The sequence below is a fragment of the Rhea americana genome, unplaced genomic scaffold (assembly GCF_003343005.1).
Source record: "Rhea americana isolate MKP2758 unplaced genomic scaffold, rheAme1 scaffold_265, whole genome shotgun sequence".
NCBI classification, from domain to species: domain Eukaryota; kingdom Metazoa; phylum Chordata; class Aves; order Rheiformes; family Rheidae; genus Rhea; species Rhea americana.
This window is the reverse complement of record NW_028186385.1, coordinates 942008-953681: the sequence shown is the minus strand read 5'-3', so window position 1 is coordinate 953681 and position 11674 is coordinate 942008. Positions and strand designations below refer to the sequence as shown.

Sequence of the window (11674 nt, the reverse complement as noted above, 5' to 3'; positions counted from 1 at the left end):
ATTAGAAAAGCCAGCATTAACTGCTTTTCCCCTGCCTGGCGTGGTGGTCGGAGGGGCACAGCACAGCTCTCAACGCTGCCTGGGGCGGCGCAGCCGCCGTGGCTCTCGGTGGCGGACGGGAGCCGCATGGAATTGGCTGTACAGACTAAAATGCTGTGCCCAGGATAGGGTTGAGGTTGGGGGAACTTTTGATCTCAATTTGTGTGATTTTTTTTTTTGGAAAAGTGCTATGCTTAGATTCCAGTCGCGATTTTTCAGTTGCAAGAAAATATTTTTGCTCTCGGATATTACCTATAGTGATAAGGAATTACAAAAACACTAGAAGAAGACTGTCAATGAATGTTAGGGTCAGGCTGTTAAAGACGTCCATCTGTAACTTGGGACCACTAGGATTTTCAAAACCAGTTTGTGACATCTCCACATCATAGCATTGCTCTGCATTAGGTTGTTAAATATCTTTAAAGAAGAATCCTCTGAATTGCAAGGAATGCTAGTATGTATTTAAAAGCAATTTGACCAACAACCACTGTAGGGGCAGGAGGAATGACTGGAAGAGAGGCTAAAGGCTCCATGTTGTCATTAGCAGACACTCAGATTTYGATTATGCAAGCCCATTGCATTTTAGGGTGGAAAGTGACCTTCTAGAAATACTTCAGTGCTTAGATGTTCAGGTTTTGTTACCTATCCAGCCTCACAATTCAGCTAGGAGGAGAACAGTATGACAAGCTAGCATTTGCCACTGAAGGATCGGGATGGTTTACCATGGTTTTACAGGGTTGTCAGCTGCTAGCAGCACTGTGCAGAAACGTTAACTCGGGTACACGGCACATTCAAATCAAAATGTGGTCAAAATATACAGGGTTCATGTGCTTTCTTAGTGATTTCCAGAAAGGTCTGCTCAGCTCTGTTTTGCCTCTCCCATTCCTCCTCAAGTGCCCACAAAAGGGAGGCTTCAGCTAATATTGTCAGACAACTCTGTTGCTATCAGTGCCTTTAGATGGGCCCAAGAGCTGTGAGGTTGTCCTCTCATTTCCATGCAGGTGGATAGCTGCAGATGCTTAGGCGTATCCACACCAGCTGTGCATAGCCTGGGGCCCCTGCAGGAGGGCAAAAGCCACGTGGGACGGGTTAGCYGGCCATCAGATACATTCCTGCAGCAGCCAAGGGATACTTCATGGATCACTTGCTATAAAAGTAGTCTTCAGACAGCCAAATAGAAGAAAATATATTTGTGAAAAATACAGGGACAGTACAGTTGAAAACATGATCTGCTCAGCAACAGATAAGGGTGGGTTCTGGAGACAGAGAGCTTACCAGCTCTCATTATGGCTATATGCTACCTTAATTTCCTATTTTCTAGGCCAAGAGGGGCAAAATATGTAMCTATAGTACGCAGAATGATTTGTAGTTGGAACTGTAACCAAAAAAGAAAAAGAAGAAGAAGAAGAAGAAAAGAAACAACAAAAGCCAAGAATTCTACAGGACCCAGTTGTATTTTCATTTACACCAGCTTGACCTTTTTTTTTTTTATAAATGCATTTATATCTACAGCCATAATTGAATTTACTGCGTATAACAGCTGAGTGACAATTGTTTCCATGGAGAAAACAGTAGGTACAGCTCATTCTCAAATGTACTCTTATCTTCAGCTCCCTCAGAGGCACTGTCTCTGCCTGYTACCTGAAGAACTCCCTCACACTGAAGATAGGAGTCCTGAGGAAATAACTACAAACATAGATACYGTGAGCTCACAATGTCACAACAACCTTTTACTTGATACTGACGAGTTTTGTTTGCCAGCCATGCCACAACCAGAAATCATAAAAATCAGAAAAGTGGGACATCCTGCAGAAATAAAGTCTCCTCAGCTTTGTCCAAACTTCTGAAAGCTCCGATATGAGCCAATAAGTTAAACCCATGTTCACTTTGCCCCAGTCCTACTGTTCGAATATGGGGAAAACTTGGAAATAAATAGGAATCGTGTCTGACAAAGAGATGCCAGCTGGCACAAAATAACAGGTATCTCAGTGCCACTGTCACAACAGCCACAATACAACTCTCAGTTAGGGGCTGAAGAGATGCCCATGTGTTCCCCCGCCCCCATAGTCACCTTCATGCTCTAGACTTCAGGTTGCTAATGAACATCACAGACAAATTAACTAATGCAAAACCTAAGGATTTTTCAACACCACAAGGGCAACTCGTACAATAGGAAATCCAAACTAGAAATCYGATGGCACACAGGAACTGACTTCCGATAGTATGCACTCCTTTCTCCTTGGTCTAGGTGCATCACCTCTCCCTGCTATCGGATCAGATTGCTTTAGCAAGCCTTAACACAGCTRAGACCATCCAACTTCCTTACAAACCTAAAGGGCTATGAATCAGATCTCCAGCAAAGACTTAGGACACTGGACATGGATGGCTATGCTGCAAAGGTAACAGGCAACCCAGCAGATCCAGCAAACAGCAAGAACGAGGCAGGAAATTCCAGTGCCATTTCCTCAAAGAATACTTCTAGCAGCTTTCCCTAGCAAAACTGGGGCCCTGAAGGTAACGTTACAGCCTCTAGGTCTGTCAGCCAAGGTCTCCACGCTCTAGAAGTTGCAAGCTGCAGGCACTGGCCTGGAGCCTGGCCCTGGTGCCATTCTTGTTTTCAGAACCAACAGTTATGATTTTACTTAGGAAAGAAGTTTTCTCTCTGCTTTCTTTTCTGTAAAGCCCATTAGCAGTTGTATTGATACCTGTTCAGTCTGTAAATTCTCTGCAGCAGTTCTCTGCAGTTTTGTTATAGATGTAAGACCCTGGTTGCATAACAGACAAAGTAGCAAGTAGCTGAAAACGCTCGCTGCTTACTTTCACACAAGTAATGTGTCTGTTCAGACTCCTCTTGGTGTGTACTTTCACATGCACTGGCATAGGAGTTAAGTTGGCCTACATCTCTGAGGCTGGTCTGCCAAAAATTCACAGCCAGGCCAGCTTCTGTCTTTCATGACACTGTTAATGAAACAAGGCTTTCAAAACAGTGATAGACCAGAAACCAGTCCGACAAAGTTTATCTGGYACGTGGCACCACGGGTCTGCTCTGTGCTGCCCCACTACTTTCAGGGGCTGACAAGAAGCTGATGCTTACTGACTTAGGCCCCCCGCAAGTTCTCGAGCGCATCAAGCAGTGTCCATGGGGCTTGGCTGCTTGTCCACAGGGAAGTGAGACTATGAAAACCAACTCAGTCCGCTTATAGATAACAGTGACTCCCAGCCATGTAGCAGCTATAGCTGATCACCTTCACAYTGCAGATCCCTCACCTCCTCACCCGCCTAAGTTGCCCAGGTAGAACTTCCTCAGGTGCCCACTTCTGTACAACAGGCCCARCTTACTTTTAATCTAAAGCCAACAAAGACCTCATAGACTGTTTATAACCTCATTGCTCTCCATTCCTCAATCTGGAAGGCGCTCCCAGGCTATTGCACTGCAGAAAGAGGTCCACTCTCACCTACGCCAGCAGGGAAAACAAAGCACTCACAGGGGACAAGGATTTGGCCAAGGCTGTACAGCACCACAGAGGTCCTGTGAGTTCAGGACTCCTGGCTCCCAGAAGCCTCTCTYACCCACTGGCAGCCATTGCCTCCCAGGCTGCTTTGGGGGTCTCTGGTGCACCCACTGTTACAAATGCAAGGCAAAGGGTATGATCACTGGTAAGCAGGCTGCATTTTAATTACCTTTTATATAATGCAAACATGACTGTATTAATAATCCTTGCAAATCATGTAACTGTCTTACGTAACCTTTAATTACTCAAGGAGCTCAGCATATTCCATTCTAGTACAGTTCGCTTTGCTTTTTATTATCTCACTCGGCTGTCAGTCCCCGGAACACAACAAGAAATGCTTTGTGCAACCTTGTACAAGCCAGGTGTCTAAAAGCTTTGTACCTACTCCAAGGCCATTATGTTTCCCTCCTATTATTTCCTCAGACTAGAAAGCAGAGCATCACCCAAATGCATGTCATTATCAGTAAGTGCATATACATAGGGTGGCTTCCCAAAAAAGACCTTGTGTTGGAAAGCTGGTTCCAAGGAACTATCCATATAAGAATGATTAATGATGAGACTAACRAGTGCCTGACACGTTGCATGGGGCCAGACCCAACAAAGCACTTAAAGTGAATAAAGCTCTTAAGCATATTTTCCATGACTGAAGCTTAACTTTTATTTAGTACTAAGAATGAGCACATGGGTGTTTGCGGAAAGGGGCATTAAGACTCTGACATGACATCCTGGATCCATCAGATTTTTCCAGTGGCTTTAGAAGCAGCAGAGGGGGGAAACCACTCYGCCTATATCAGAAGTTGCTCTGATTTTATGGCAATTGGTATGCTAAAGAGCCCAGATTGAATAAGAAACAGGAGAACGCTCCTCTGCTGTCCTGCAATTCATACCAATGGCACACAGGTTCTCCTTAAGATTTCTCCAAGTCCTGGAAGTTAAAACAAGCTCCATTTCATTCCCTTGCTCTCCAATACAAAGCTGTGGCAGCTGTGGCAGCTGACTTCACGTAAACCTTTGAGAGTTCTGTCAACACATTGAGCAGCTCTGGGCTCTGTCACCTGGGAGGTTGGTCTATTGTAACATTTGCAGGTCTGTTGAGATACTGCATATTAATGGATGCAAAGGAAAAAAAATAATATTTCATTGGATTGTCACAAAACATTCAAGAAACCCATAAAAGACCTACCGATCATATTTATTTCACTGGTGAAGAAGCAGAAAAAAGAAAATACAAAGACGATCTCTTCTCACAACGGCATTCTCTCTGCCTCTGCCCGAACCATGGCCCCTCCYGCTCCAGCAGAGCTGGACAAAGAAATTCACAGTGAAATTCAAGCACAGCTGCCTGGAAGCCTTTCAAAACACTCTTCTCCCACAAAAGATGTCAATTTGTCTAAAGCAAGATACTTTACACAAACACAGCAAGGCTGACAAGMCTCCTGACAGAGCAGTTAGGTTTCCTGCTCCACAGCAGCCTGCCTGCAGGGTTGATCCTGCACTGTGACTTGCTGCTGACCCAGCCAGCTTCTGGCACTGTCTCCTCCTGCACCTCAAAGAGTCGGTTATCTCCAACCAGGCAACTTCAGGTAACCTTGGAAGCACTCATTTGGATCTTGCATAAGGCTCAGGAAAATGCAGAGCTATGACTCTCCTGCAACTTCCACGTTCCTCTAAGCAAGGGCTTGAATCACTGATAAAGGATCTTCCTTGGATTTCTCCCCCTGAGAAGTCTCCTACAGTTGTTTCTTCATACATCTACTGGTGACATTAAAATAAGGTCCTAGCAGGCTGAACAGTCATAGAGAATTTAAAAGATTAGTTCTATAGGCCCAGGTCTGATACTGGTTTACACCAGCATCACTCCAAAGATTTCATCATCTGCAGAAGTGCATCCAGAATCAGACCTAAGGAAAAAAAAATAAAAACAAAATGAGAGGGAAAAATCAGCATTTGTGAAGTCTTCCTTCCCCATACCCTAAGGCTTTCATAGGCAATTAGCTCTTCTAAGGCCCCTTTTGGGGATCRTTTTGTTAAATAATAGCTCAATGTTGAGTTACAGAAATGAGCCTATAAAAATTATAAAGCATGTTAAATGATCCATGAAAATAAATGATGTTAGCTGTGGAATAGGGATTTCTGTTCTTAAAAGGTCACTGGAGATAAGATAGCAAACAAATACRTAGAAATTATCATGGTGGCTCAGGCTAGTGGTCCATTTCCTCTGTATCTTAGCCTGGCAATGACCACCGTTAGATGTTTCACTACATAAAAAGGCCTCTGAGTAACCTCTCCKAGGTAAAACTTCTCCTAAATCATCTGGAGTTAAGACTGACCTGTACCCAGAGGTTTTAAACAACTTAAAAAAGCTTTTACAGAGCTTTAAAACATTTATAGTTATTCCTGTAGGTATCTTTATTATTTGTGGATATTTTACCCTGCTTGGCTTCACTTTTATTTTATGGTAGGTAGTTCTATATTGGGTAGAAAATGGATTGGTTAGGGAAAAAAAGACATTTCCTTAAATGAATTTTGAAATTGTGTCTTTTTAGCTCCTTTAAAGGTCCAGGAGTCCAGTGCAGTACAGGGACAAGATGAAAGCAGAGAAAAGAGATTAAGCATAATTGCAGATAAAAGCATAGGATGCTATAGCACAAAATGTTAACAAGATCACTACACAAAATCTCTTTTGAGTATGTAACTCRGAGCAAAAATACAGCATCCAGGCATTGGTGTCCACATTTGCAAAAGGACACTAACAAACCGAGGAGATGGCAGAACCAGGCCAGCTTCAGAGCTGGAAGAGATTCCTAACAGTAAGGATCTTGAGAGCCATCTATCTTAGCAAGAAACTGGATTCAATTACAGTATATGAGCCACATAACTTCAGGCACTAAAAAGCTCTGTCAGAAGAAGGGAGAACAAAAAGTAAAGGTTGCAAATTGAAGCCAGACAAACTTGATTAGAGATACATAAACAGCACAAGCCTTAGAATTGGAGGCAAGCAGCAGAACAAATTCTAAAGGGAACAGCAAAGTCCCACCTTTCAAGACAGCCAAAGCAATCTCGGGTAACAATCTAGAAAACATATTTTAGCCAAAACACAAGCTAGCAAACTCAATACAAGAGTGATGAGGTGAAGTTTCATGGCCATAAGTAGAGAGGAGATCAGACTGGTGGTGCCTTCAAGCCTTACCATTTACTTCCAAATTGTAAATACTTAACTGTCATCAGAGACTTACATGTAATTATGCTCATTAAAAATAAACAAATAAATAAAGCCTCACCCCACACCTTAACATGTTTACTCAGAAGGAAACTCCAATACAGAGAGCTGCAAGGGCACGCTTCAACCCACACATCACCAGGATGGCCGGCATTAGCTCTGGGCCACCGTCAGTTGGGACAAGTGCTGCCCAGTGCTGTCAAGCATCTGTTGGGCTCTGACCCTGGGAGAGCAGCAGCACACAGTCCTCACGCACAGCCCATCAGAAATGAAACAGGTACAAAATACCTTTTCCATTCAAGGATGCAGAAGAAAATTCACTACACAACTCTGACCACTACATAAAAGAGCAAAACCAAGTCAAGCCAACTCTCCTTCCTCCTTTAATCAATTTTAGGCATTAAAATACTTTCCTGCTTCCATCAGCCACTCCTGATATAGTAATTCATGTGCCTTCCCTCAGAAGGAATACCAATTGAGAGGTAAACCATTGCCTGGAGAGAGCTGAGCTTCCAAGGAAGTGCTAATTAGTCCCCATTTGAGAAATCTGGTTAAGGCAAGTGAGCAGGTGTTGCTAGAAATTGGAACTAATCTGTATAAACATGTTTTTTCCTACATGACAGCAGAGCTAATTACACCTCCTTGGGTCACCACTACATTTTACATAATACCTYTCTGTTGAAAGTATATTACTGCCTGGCACAAGTATTGCCAGATGAAAYGCTCTAGCCCTTTGTGTCGACAGTGAATTAACCCTTTCTCCCATCACAACTTGGGAGAATTGGAAGAATTTTTAATGCCTAAAACTGATATTGTTCCACACGCTCCAAGGACAGGGAAAAAGCTTCCCCTGTGTAGGTATTCAGAAAAATAAACAAGCACAGGAAAGCCAGAATATCTCTGTCAAAATATCAGAGAGCATTTTAATATGTAACTCCAGTTGCAGAGAACCAGATTTCTGACAAAAGCTCCACATAGCCTTTTTCTCTCCTCTACAGCTGCTGACCAAATCCATGGCAAGCACAGAATGGTTTAGGACACAAGGTTGWATCCACAGTCCTTCAGCAATATGAGGTTAGGGCACTGTGTGGTATGCACACAGGGAAGACTCTGTTTTGCACCCTGCTGTAACTTCTTCAGCTAGTTTAGGTCTTACTTGATGTCAACATGGGAATGGTTTATTAATGTTTATATCCTACATTCCACTTTCATTGCTTGCAATCAAAACTTTGCATCTTCTTGGAAAAATAAAATACCCCCTGGGGAAAACTGATAATTAACATACTGAAAGGGGATGATTCCACTGCAGTAATAGAAGTAATCAGTTAGCTAATTATTTTYATATGAGATGTTTTGTGTGCAGGCTTTCACAGGTGCAATGTTATCATTCCATTGACTTGATCGTACAGTCTGCTGGAGGTGTCCATACGCATCCGAAAAACTAGGATTGAGAGAAACRGAAAGTGATTGTTCAGCACAAGCTAACACAAGAGGAAGGAAGTCAGTTATGCGTGTATTGGAACATGAAGAATTTCCTAAGTGAGAAAAGCACCTTCCCAAAATTTAATTGATTTTTTCATTACTTAAGAAGCATTATGCAACCTTAACTTCTGATTTACACCAGGTGGCATATGAAGAGACATGGGCCCAATGGGTCTGTCAGGCAAATTATCTGGGCAGAGAGATGCATCTCTGAGTCATCATGTAACCTAGAAGACATGCATGACTCCTTGGGCCTCGGTTTASAGTTGCAAAGGGGATTCATGACTATTTCTTGGGAATGTATGGATAATATTTGGGAAATAAGAGCTATTGCACAAAAGGAACACAAACATTCTCATTACATTGGTGAGCAAATGTCTAGGTTTCTAGGGTTTCTGCTCAGGCAATAAGACATAATTTTCCTGAAGGCAGAGTATGTTGGCACATTGTGGCAGAGTTGGGTGCTCTGCTCTGCTAATCAACACATGCCTCTAACCTTTTGTATCAGGACAAAGATGCACCTGTGGCCCAGAATTCATTCTTCCCATGGAGGCATTCTGGCAGTCCCATCTGTTATACATAGGATAATAAATGAGGATAGATGCAGTACTGAGGTTATGATAAATCAATTGAGTACAGTCAGAATAAGCTCCTAACAGCAGCAGTGGTAAACTTCATCATGGTACATTTCAGCCCAAAGGTGAAACAAGAATCCAGGTAGCCCAGGTACCCAACAGGTTTGTAGAGCAAAGACAAATTCTTAACATATTGGAGAAGAATGTGGATTTTTGCCTCTGTTGCAGCTTAGGCAGAGCAGGTGGGGCAGTTTCACTGAGTTTTCAATAAGACACTGTGTTGTGTAGCTGGGGAGCTCTCTCAGAAAGTCCTTTCTCAAAGGGCAAAACATATTTAGTGTCACCCAATGCGCAGCACTTCTAATAGCAATGCTTTCCTCAGACGTGGGGACCTACAACCATGTCTGCTCTAGCTATTCCTAAGGGCTGGGTAGTTGAACCCWAACTCTCTGAGGTGGTAACATTACTATGGGAAGTGTAGCCAGTGCAAGCTGAGCAGTTGTTCTGGTCACACTACAGATGCAAAGGATGAAGGTGACGACTCACGGAGGTCAAGGAAGAAGGGAAGCATCTGGAGCTCYGCAAGCCATGCTGTCAGGGTGCTGGCTCACCACTGGTGCCTGTGACCTGCACCAGGGTGCAGCCACTATGTGAAGCAGAGCAGAAGAGGCGTGCTCCGAGGAGCAGCTGTGCCTGCAGTTGTTCAGAGCCTTCATCGTCCCAGCAGCTGAGAGTAGCTAGGCTGGGTACAGGAGGRGAACAAAGGGACAGACCTCCTTGTAAAGCTGGTTCCAGAGATATTCTCCTACCAACATATCTTGCAAAGACAGCCACTTACAGCTTAGATTATTGAAGTTGTTATGAGTAGGGGATCACACTGGTGGTAAAGTGGCAAAGCATAATGGGAACTGGCAGTTAAGATGCAGTAGTGAATTGTATATCTGTAGAAATACTTGGTTCAGGTCCTATTTTTCTCCTCTGTCTCTTGTTAACTGATTGCTTCAGAGATCCAGCAGAAATGTGAATTAGAATAAAATAAGCACATCTGACCAGGGTAACTTCCTTCTCCATCAGCCTATGGAAAACTCATGAGGCACTTCTAACTCCTAACTCTGCATCCAATCAGAGCTATCAAGACAAGTATCAGAGGGATTGGCATGGCCCTAAAATTATAATATCGGATCACTTCGGCTCTGCTAACATGCATAAAGGAGAACAATAGCGTTGTTCTCATTTCTGAGATGAGGAGTAGAAGTACAAAAGCAATGCTCTATCACTGCATCTTCATCCCTCTTCAATCAGGGATGTCTTCCTATTTGATCCCGGTGAGGTAGGATGCAAGCATCTTAGAAACGTCCTGAGCATGCCTAAGTGCAGCACACAGGATTTTCTTCCAAAGAGACACAACCATCATGTTTGCCTCTAAAGCAAGAGGCTCACGTGCACCTTTCACTTCTGAGCTCCCCAGGAGCATCCCAGTTGTACTCTGACTGGACTTAGACTCAGCTGTGCACCGTAGCAGTTTGGTTTCTGTGGTAAAAAAACCCATGCCCATCAGGGATGGTCCCCCTGTGCTGGGGATTGTAGGTTCCTCAGGGACACTAGGTGCCCTGGCTGACTGAGGGACTAGGACTCTGGTATGAGTCACAGGGTACTCTTGAAGCACAGCTGAGATACAGCCGGTGCTATTCATTCTGCACATTGAGAAGAGGTCTTTCTCTCCTTCTCCTGGATTGCCTTCTATATCATAGAATAGAATTGGTAAGGTTGGAAGGGACCTCTGGAGATCATCTAGTCCARCCCCCCTGCTCAAGCAGGGTCACCTAGAGCATGTCAGACAGAGTTGAAGCCCTTGCTGAAGCCCGGGCTTGAACCAGGAACCTTTAGATCTTTAGTCTAAMGCTCTCCCAGCTGAGCTATTTATATATCCTGGAGACATGTCCACCCCTCTGTTTTCTGTTCTTGCAGTTTCAGTAGGTCTGGCTCATTTGATCTTTTTGTGCAGGCCACATTTCTAGTACAAAGTTTGCCTTTTTTCATAACATCACTGCTTTGCTGACTCACATCAAATTAAAGTTCAAGTATTATGCAGGAGGCTTAGAAACTTATTACCTGAGACATGGGAATTGGCTCCAGTTTGAATGTGGCTGTAATTCAGATCTATCTCAGCCATGACGCTGGCTTTAAAAATAAATCTTGAGGGTTAAAATAACAGCATATCTTGGATACACCTTCAAGTTTCTAAGCCACTTAGGTCAAAGTTGCTAAAGCTGGATATGCGATTGTTTATTTTCTTTAAGTGAAAGCTGAGATTCATCATTCAAATGACATCTGAAGTTKGAATTTTAAACAATTATACATTTATTGTAGGACTTCTAAGTAGCAGCCTCAGCTGGCAGCTAGCTACTTTAAAGTTAGCGCAAGGACTGGTCACCATATATGAGTCACTCAAGCCCTGAGGCTCTACTTTATTCATAAGCCATGTACCAGACCTTACAGCAAGGGAGAAAACATTAATAAAAACTTACCAGTCAGCAGTAACCAGGGACCTATGCTGCCACACAGCATGACTTCCTGGACATGCTGTCTTGGTAAAATGGGACGTGTATGATGAACGTAAATCTAAATTAGCTCATCTTATGAGATGAAAGGCACAGTACARACTCAGTAATACTAACCACATGAAGAGTGGGTTGGTTTAGGGAAAGCCTAGGGATCTAACAGTTGCTGGTGTGTGTGTGCGTGTGTTAATGTGCATGAAATTGTGTAGAAGCTTCCTCATTATAAACTGTCCCTGACCTTTAATCCTACAACAGCTCCTGTTTACTGTATAATGATGGGATCTG

At 43.4% G+C, this 11674-nt stretch overlaps 1 non-coding gene across 1 annotated transcript; it reads right to left on the bottom strand.

Moving 5' to 3' along the window:
- Window positions 1-10681: 10681 nt before the first annotated feature.
- TRNAF-AAA (transfer RNA phenylalanine (anticodon AAA)) lies at window positions 10682-10757 on the bottom strand. Its single transcript has one exon. It is a non-coding gene; the product is annotated as a tRNA-Phe (tRNA).
- Window positions 10758-11674: the final 917 nt, after the last annotated feature.